This window comes from Elephantulus edwardii, unplaced genomic scaffold (genome assembly GCF_000299155.1).
Source record: "Elephantulus edwardii isolate Elephantulus edwardi_28Jun2011 unplaced genomic scaffold, EleEdw1.0 scaffold00147, whole genome shotgun sequence".
Lineage (NCBI taxonomy): Eukaryota > Metazoa > Chordata > Mammalia > Macroscelidea > Macroscelididae > Elephantulus > Elephantulus edwardii.
The window spans coordinates 8,155,737-8,165,560 of NW_006399897.1; the positions used below are offsets into that span (position 1 = coordinate 8,155,737).

General features: G+C 35.5%; 1 protein-coding gene across 1 annotated transcript in view; it reads left to right on the forward strand.

The window, feature by feature from the left end:
* The window catches only part of MYO16 (myosin XVI), a 951,959-nt gene that overhangs the window by 396,213 nt on the left and 545,922 nt on the right, over positions 1-9,824 (forward strand). The gene's annotated exons all lie outside the window — the stretch shown is intronic.

Sequence of the window (9,824 nt, forward strand, 5' to 3'; positions counted from 1 at the left end):
ATAAAATTAAAAGTCCTTTCTGTATTTATAACATATAGTTCTTACTTAGAAAGCTCTTGTGGCCTAGTGAGTAAGGAGTTGCACTATCAATATAAAGGCTGTCTCTTTCAATCTGCCAAGTGTTCCATAAGAGATAGATGGACAGTCTTCATCTCATGCATTTTACTGTCTCTTTGAACCTGCCGGAGATTTACCTTTTAGTAGGCTCTGACCTGAAGGCAATTAATGTCATAGCAGGAGAGCAGTTTTTCCGTGGGGCGTTTTGGTGATATAGTCCTAGACAGTTTTGCTGGTAACCAAAAGCTTGCCCGTATGTGGTTCTTGAGCCCTTACAGCCTCAGAAACCTGATAGAGGATCAGTTATGAGTTGGAACCAACTTAACAACAATGAAAGAGTGTTCTTATTTGATGAACTAGGCCACTAGGTGGAGATCTAAAATGAAATAATTTCTTAGAATTGTATAGCTCCCATATATTCCTTTGTAATTCATTATCAATTAGTAGAGAATCTTCATTTGAACATAAGGACTGAAAACATGTAAAAAAGGCATGAGAAAGAGAAAAGGGTAACATTACTTCTGTATATCTCTTCACATTAAAAACACTTTTTTATTTAGGAGAATTTCAGTAACAAAGCTAAATTACTTTTGAAAATTATTCCAGTTAGTTGAATGCAACATTGTATTTACTTCTAATGAATATGGAAAATTCTCATAGGAGTTAATTTTTCTAATAACCATAAACTCAAATTCATTATGAAGCATAATCTTGAATAGGAAGAAAAACCATGGTATGCAGCAAGAATAGTGATATATAATATCTTGAAATATTGATAAGCTATGAGGGACCGGGTGAGGAGTTAAGGTGGAGCGAGGAAGGAATGACAGATTACTCAGAGAATCAAATACAACTTTTCACAGTAATACTTCAGGAAAATAAGATTGGTCTTCCTCATCAGCCCTTCTTACGCTTTTCTTACAAAAGGTATAATCCTCACTTTTACTGTTTAAAACGTCACCATTATTTTCATTTCACTAAAATCTTCCTCAACCCTTTTTCTGTGCAATGAAAGAACATATGGGAGAATGGTGGTAGAGTGGGGAAGAAGACTTACTCAGAGACATTTCATGAATTAGGGAGCTCTTGATGGTGTGATCCGTAGGGAGTTGTGTGCTATCCCAAAGTTGTTACAGTGTTTTGGGGGTTTTTAAATACTGGATTATTACAAAGTTTGAATACATTACTTTTTTCACCAGATCTTTGCAATTTCCTTTAACCACCTCCATCAAATGGTAGGACCCCGTGATTAACACCTTCTCCCTGCTTATCCTCACCCCTCTGCCCCCACCCCCCAGCCTTGGATCCTCATGCTCATTCTACAATAATAGTTTTATATTTTATTTGTCCTTAAGGGACTGAGCTCACGCAGCACAATGCTCTCCATTTCCTCTCAAATTAGGTAGTAATTTACATAATCATACTGCTTCTGCATGCTGCATAGTATTACATTGTGTGAATGTCTCGTAATTCCTCAATCCATTTGATTGTGGTTGGACAGTTGAGCTCTTTCTGTGTTCTTTCAATGGTAAATAACAGTGCTATGAACATTGACGTACACGTCTCCATTAGAGCCTCAGTTCTCATTTTCTTGGGGTATATTTCAAACAGTGGAATAGGTGGGTCATTTGGAATTTCTGTGTTCAGCTTGTGGTGGTTTGAGTCTACCAGGAACTTCAAAGGAAAAACATGGCCAAACTCCCCCTGAGTGATTTAAACAGTTTCAGAAAACCAACCAGAGTGTCAGCTATGAGTTGTTTTGACTCAGTGACTATGAGTTTGCATTTATTTCATGAGTTATGTCAAAGAATTTAAAGTAATCAGATACACAATTATGAAATAGTTTTCTGAAAAGGTTCAGTACTATTTCTGTTATATCACTGTTGATCGATAATTGGTGTGAATTTTAGTTTTTTGGTGTGTGTGTGTGTGAATCTGTTTATGAAAATATTACATACATAATACAATAGGTACATATTTCAAATGGTCTTTTCTGTTAACTTCTGTAAGTTTGAGCCTTGTTGAAATCCTGATGCACATCATGAAATACACTATTAGTAGCATCACAGTTATCTCTTTCATGGACTATGCCTGACTATGGTCATCACTATTCTAAATACTATAATCATTTATATCTGTGAATGTTAGTAAGTGTGATTTTATGAGATATTTTCCTCTATATTTGATTTCTTCCAATATTGTAGATGGGGGATTCATCTGGAGTTAGGTGTGCAATAGTGGTAGTTCTACTTTATTTGTTACAAATTCATATATTTAATATATACATTGCTGTTGTTGTTGTTGTTGTTGATTAGAGTTGAGTCAAGCATGACTGTTCAGTGGTTATCCAAGGCTCTGAATCACATGGAGATTTTTCCATCTTTCTTCCACAGAGCAACTGGTGGATTCAAACTTGCAGCATGGATAGCCTTTGTGTTAGCAAAACAATTCGCTATGAACAATTCCTTCAAAGCTCCATTATGATGAGAAAGTGTTATAGTTAATGTCTGGTCCCCCTCAATTTATTTGGATTTATTTTCCATAATTTTAATGGTATCAATTATTCTATGAAGCCTTCAATTAGGTGCTCAGGGTTTTAAAATCCAGCTTTTGTAGCTGTCCATATGATAAAATTGGTGTAATAACAGCACACTTTAACACAGCCATATGATAAAAAGTCTCTATAATGTTAGTACTTTAAGACTAACAGCTTCTACAGACAGTTTTAGTGCATAAACCACAAGTATGGAGAATAACAGAAATTTACTTCTTCTCAATTCTTGAAGTCAAATGTACAAAGTCATGGTGTCTATAAGGTTGATCATTTCTGAAAGTCTTGTAGTAGAATCTTTTTTCATTCTTTTCTCTCAAGCTCTGGCATTATAGCTTGTGAATACAGCATGCCAGTCTTTTTCTCTCTTTACTTCACCTTCTCTATGTCTATTTCTAACCTAGTATGTACATTTCTAACACTTCCTTCTCTCATATAAGGATTCATACTATTATGTTTACTTAACGCTTAACAACCAAGGAAAACCCCTGTGCTTGACTACTGACTTTGGTAGCTTCATGGTAAGGAATTGTGCTGTCAACACAAAGGTATGTGGTTTGGATCCAGCTGCTCTGCAGGAGGATGATGGGCACTCAAGTCTGCTGCAATTTACTGCCTTTGAAAACACCCTGGAGGGTCAGCTGTGGGTTGGTTCCAGCTGTAAGGTACACAATAACAACAACAACAACAATTAAACTAAATCTTAGCAGTTCAGATTCACCTTTTGACACCATGGGAAAGATCTTTTTAAATATTTCCCTAAGGATTAAAGTCAAGAAAACCCTTCCAATTCAAAAGCAATGAATTTAATTAGGTATCTCATCAGATGATCTCAACTTGAGAACTTAATTACATTGACACAGACCTTACGTCCAAATAAAGCCACAATTATAATGCAGTATTTAGGATTTTGAAATCTCCTTTCTTTTTTGGGGAGCTGTTTTATTACAATTCAAAACACTGCAGTGCCAGAAGATCACTTGCCTTTATGTCCCTAAGTTTGCTTTGGAGCTTCATGCTCGTTAATTCTTTTTGTATGTCTCATTTTAGGGAAAGAAAATATGGTATCCCAACTATGCATTATATTATAGATTTAATTAGCATTTTTATAGTGTGACAAGCCAATTTTTATTAAATGAGTGAAAACTAAGTACATATATGTGGAAATTATTTTTTAATTGTGATTTTAGTGAAAGTTTTTAGGAAAGATAGATTTTCATTAAGTCATTGAAACACTCTCCCCTCCCCACCCCCAATTCACTTTGTAATGCAGGTCTTGTTCCAGATTTTCACTTGTCATACACCAGTGTCTAATCATCCATTCCATTCGGATAGTGCTTCCCTTCGCACATTCCATTGCAATGTTTGTTATCTATGCATTCTTGCCATGCTCTCCCCATCCCCGTTCCATCCTTTTTTACAACAGTGGTTCTGTGCACTATTTTTTCCTTTTGTGGCTGAGACATTTCACTCAGTATAGTGTCTTCCAAACTTATCCATGTTGTGAATCATTTTATAAATTTGTTTTTTCAGTGTAGTGTAATAGTCCATTATGTGGGTGTATGATGTAGGATCCCAAATCCTACTACACAGCCATAGCAATCAAAAGAGCTTATAATGATACAACAACAGACACATAGATCAGTGAAATGGAATTGTTGTTCCTAGGTTCCAATGAGCTGAGTATGACTCATTAGAGATCCTAGGATCAAAGGATCTTAACCCTGTTTTATCCTGTGCCATCCTCAACTTCCTGACACACAAGACTTATTGTGACAATTACCTCTTCATTCTTGACTCTAAAGAGCACTCTGGCTGCACTCCTACCAAGATCATTGTTCATTCTTCTGGACATCCGTGGAATGTTCAGTGCTCTTCTCCAACACCACAGCTCAAAGGCCTCAGTTCTTTTTTATGTCATCCTTATTCACTGTCCAGCTCTCAGATGCATTGCAAGTGTTTAGAAAGACAATGGCTTGAATCAAATGTACTTTAGTTCTCAAAATGACATCGTTTTTCCTCAGTAATTTGGAGAGGTCCCTAACTGCAGATTTTCCTAGTGCCATGCATCTCCTTATTTCCTGACTGCTGGTTCTAAGGGTGTTTGTTAATTGTTGATCTAAACAAGATGAAGTTGTTTACTATTTCAATCTCTTCTCCATCAATGATTATGTTGCCTATATGGTTCAGGGCTAAGAATCTTTGTTTTCTTGACATTGAGATACAATCCATACCCAAGGCTGCATTCCTTTATCTTATGCAACAAATGCTTGAAGTTCTTCTTACTTTCAGCAAGCAAGATTGTGTCATCTGCATAACACAGGTAATTGATGAGTCTCCCTCCAATCCTGATGCCACATTCCTCTTCACAGAGTCAAACTTCTCAGATAATTTGCTCATCATATAGATTAAATAGGTATGGAGAATGAATATAACTGTGACACACTCCCTTCTTAAATTTAAACGATGCAATGTTTCCCTGCTCTGCACAACAGCCTCCTGATCCAGGTATAGGTTTCACATGAGCACAAGTAAGTGCTCTGGGACTCCCATTCTTTTCAATGTCAGCCACAACTTGGTATAATCCATACAGTCAAATGCCTCTGCATTGTCAAAGGCCTTTGCATAGTCAATAAAGAACAAATAGACATTCTTCTGACATTCTTTACATTCAGCCAAGATCTGTCTGACATCAGCAATGATTTCCCTGGTGCCACAGGCTCTTCTGAATCTTGCTTGAACTTCTGGCAATTCCCTACCTATGTACTGTCCCAGCCATTTATGAATTGAGAACCCAGAAATCAATCCATCTACCTATGTGGTCAGCTGATCATTGACAAGGAGACAAAATCAGTTAGGTGGGGAAATACCATCCTTTTTTAACAAATGGTGCTGGTAAAATTGGAATACCATCTGCAAAAAACTGAAGCAAGAATTGTATCTCATTCTATATACAAAATCTAAATCAAGTTGGATCAGAAAACTAGGAGTAAAACCAGAGACTATAAAGTTATCAGAAGAAAAAGTGAGAGTAACTCTAGAAGCCCTAATCTATGGCATGACTTACAGGTATAACAAAACACCTACAAACAGCAGAGGATGAAATAGATGACTGTGACCTTCTAAAAATAAAATTCCTATGCACATCAAAAACTTCTTCAACAGAGTATACAGGAAACCCACAGACTTGGAAAAATATGTGTTGATGACACATCTGAGAAAGGACTCACATCTAATATTTATAGGATACTTCTGCAGCTCAACAAGAAAAAGACAAACAGCCCGATCACAAAATGTGCTTAAAATATGAACAGACACTTCACCAAAAAAAGAAATTCAGATGGCCCACAAGCACTTGAAGAAATGTTCAAAATTCTTAAATATCTTATCCTACCTAGGGACAATAGCAACATTCAGCAGGGTGTCATACAGCAAATGTTTTTGGAACTCTCATTCACTGTTGTTGGGAATGGAAAGTGGTACAACCGTGATGGAAGGCAGCCTGATGCTTTCTCAAAAAGTTGAAAATACAGGGATCCTTTTACCCAGGTATCCTGCTTCTTTATAGAATATACCCTAAAGAAGCCAAATCCATGACACAAACAGATGTATCAACACCATGTTTACTGGAGCTTTACTGACAGTGGTAAACAGATGGAACTAGTCCAAGTACCCTGTTGTTGTTGTTGTTATGTACTTTCCAGTCGCTTGCAACTCATAGCGACCCTATGTACAACAGTCCTAAACTCGGCTTTGTCCTGTGCCAATCACACTGTCTCTGACACTCCCATCCCGGTTATCCCAGTCACTGAATCAATCCACCTCATAGAGGGCCTTCCTGTCCTGCACCGTCTCTCCACCCTCCCAAGCATGATGTCTCTCTCTAAGGACCGGTCTCTCCTCACAACATGTCCAAAGTATGTTAGACGAAGCCTCAGAATCTTTGCCTCCAAGGAGCCACCCGGTTTAACCCTTTCCAGGACAAATCTGTTTGTTCTCCTAGCAGTCCACGGCATCCTCAATACTCTTCTCCAGCAACACAGCTTAAAGGCATCAATTCTCCTTCTATCCTCCCAAGTACCCTATAATAAATAAATGCATAGAAAAAGTCTATATAACCCTTAAGTACTTATAAGAGTCTATAGGTCAAATTGTAATTATTACTCAAAACATAATAAATGACTAGAACAAGATGTAAATTTTGATTGTATTTTAAAATGGAAAATAGTTTGTGATTTGTTTTTAGGATGTCCATATTATAGAAATTGTATTTTAACTTAAAGAAATCTATAGTAGTTGTAATTTTTTCAAGAAAAAAAATTGTTAGAAAAAGAAGAAACATTAAGATTTATTTTTCTTTATTAATTTGAGATTAAGATATAGTCATTGAGAATATTGTCAGTATAGTTCATTAAAATATAAAATGGCTAATTGCAACTTATGAAAGATGTATTAATTATATATCTAGTATTTCTAATTAACATTGGTTAGAAAATACAGAGAAAAAAGAAAAATATATACAGATATGAAAAAAGTTACAATTAAATAATAGTGTAATTTTTAAAAATTTTAATGAAATGTAAAAGTGTCTCATGGTTTGGAAATTTATATCCATTATGTAAAATTAAATAATTTATACTGCCTAGGAATAAAAGCAATAAGCTATGCACTGGTAGATATTAGGTAGTTGCTGTAATTTAATTTTAGTGATGGATTACTGAGTATTCTCTGAACAAATTACAACATAATGGCCCAGTCTCATCTACTGTTGTAGTGAATCACGTTAAACATATTTCATTGGGCTGTATATAAAGAAAATGAAATTTCATCTCTTTTTGTGTCTTCTTTGATTGTAATTTTGTTATGTAATTATTATTTGTCTTTAAGATATTTTTTGTTAAAAAAATTTTATTTCTTCCTGTGTAGTTTTGTTCTTATGGTTATGTATTGTAGAGAAAGAACCAACCCATAGCTGGCCCACCAGTAAATTTTCTTATTTATTTATTTAATTAATTGTAAAAAACAAGTATGGGAATCCAAGGGGGTGAGAGTTGAGAGCAGAAGAGTGAGGATGGGCAGGGATGAAATCACAGGGCTGCACAATTTGATGGGTGGAGGGAGTGGGTGAAGGAAATGAAAAAGATGCAGCGGGGACCACATTGGAAGAGAAAGTCCATATGTCTCCTACGAAGTAGCTAGTTGATTTGAACCACATACCTTTCGGTTGTCAGAGAAGCTCTTTATCACTAGGCCACCAATGCTCCCTATGTTGATTAGTTTAATAAAAAAGAATACATTTTAAAAAGTTACTGTGATCATAGCTATGAGGGAAACAATAGGAGTCTTAATTTCTGGGTTTTGTTTAGAAAACCAGACAAAATAAAACAAACACAAAACACATGTAACATCTGTCTTTTATTTGTTACAATTAAATGCATTACATTTCCATTGCATAATATTTATTTTTCATTTCTAAAAGGTCATTAATCATAATCACCAGTACAGAGCACTTGTGATAAACTTCATTTTGAGACAAATATAAACACATGACACTAGTAGCCAAACTCATTACATTGCTTACTTCCATTAGTAATACTGCTCAGATGTCAATCATTGACAAGAAGAAGAATTTTGTAAAAGAGTAAGAAGATACTCAAAATAATTGAAATTTAGCCAACAGGAGATGTTATGTATTATTGTACTGCCTATTTATTATTAAGACAAGTAACATAACTCTCTTTAAACCCCTAGAGATAAGAGAATTAAAAGCAGCTAAATATTTCTAACCTGATTTAATAAAAAAAAAATAAAGCCATAAAATCAAGATGAATGTTTTACCAACTCAACAAACATTTATTTCACCTATTAGATACAATCTGTAGGGTTATATATTGTAGAAGATGTGAAGTAAAATAGTTTCCTTGCATTAAGAACTATGGGGACATGGTCAAGGGACACAGCATAACAATAAAAGATAAATCTAACTTAGGGTTGTATATATGAAAATAGCTGTCGTATTGTTGTTGGGTTTTTTCTTTTTTAAATTTTTTTTATTTTTATTTTATTTTTTTTGTGTGTGTGTACCATCAAATCAGATCTGACTGCTACAGGAGATTGCCCCCCCCCCTTCTCCGGCAGAGCATCTGGTGGATTCGAACCGCATATCTCTGGGTTTGCAGTACAGCTTCTTGCCACTAGGCCACCAGAGCTCCCCTTGTTGCTGGTTTTTTTAATGCTTTAGAGTTAACCAAGACTCATAGCAAACACCCTAGTTGTGTTTCCTCAAAGATGTACTTGTTTGTTCTTTTGCAAGTCCAGGAGATACTGAGTACTCGTTTCAAAGACATAGGTATTTCTTCTTTTGTCCAACTGTCAGATGCATAATGTCTTTTTCCAAATACTGATCCCTCCTGACAGCATGTCCAAACTATATGAGAGGATGTTTCACTCTCCTTGCCTCTAAGAAGCACCTTGGTTGAACTTCCTTCAAGATAGATTAGTTTATTCTTTTGGAAGTCCATCTATATTCAGTACTCTTCTTAAACACCACAATTCAAAGCTATAATTAGAGAGGGACTCCATTAATTGACAATTCATCTTTAAGAAAAATTTTTATATGGAAATGAAAAACACTTGTTTTGAATTTTGCAAAATTAATAAGATTCCATCAGAGGAAAAAGAGAATATATCTTGGACAAAAGATGGGAAGATTTTGGAGAGTTAAAAGTTTGAAGACATTTAAAGGAATCCAGTAAATAAATCCGGATAAATAAATAAGCAAATCTGGCAAAAGTAAAACTCTAATGGAAATACTCAAATTTGGTATGAACTTAGATTTTAAATTAAAAAAGGCCTGTCTTAATTGTAAAAAGAATCTTGAAAAATTAAATGTGAGTAGTTTTGGAAGGAGGAGTGGCATCCACTTCCATTAATAGCTTGCCTCTGGAAACCCTATAAACCTGGAGAGAGGATGAAAGGCACCCAAGCGTTGAGGACTCTCCTTCATAGGGTCGTTATGAGTTGCCTGCGACTCGACGGCGCTTAACAACAACATAAATTTTAAAGATATTATCTGTTATAATCAATTTTAGACAAAAAAGAGAAGATGATTTAGAAAATTTCAGTCTGAGTATGCTGGAACAACTTTATTTAGATACTCTAAATGAAACTGAGGAGGACCTGAAGCACTTGCTGCAGGTGTCAAGGACTGCAGCCT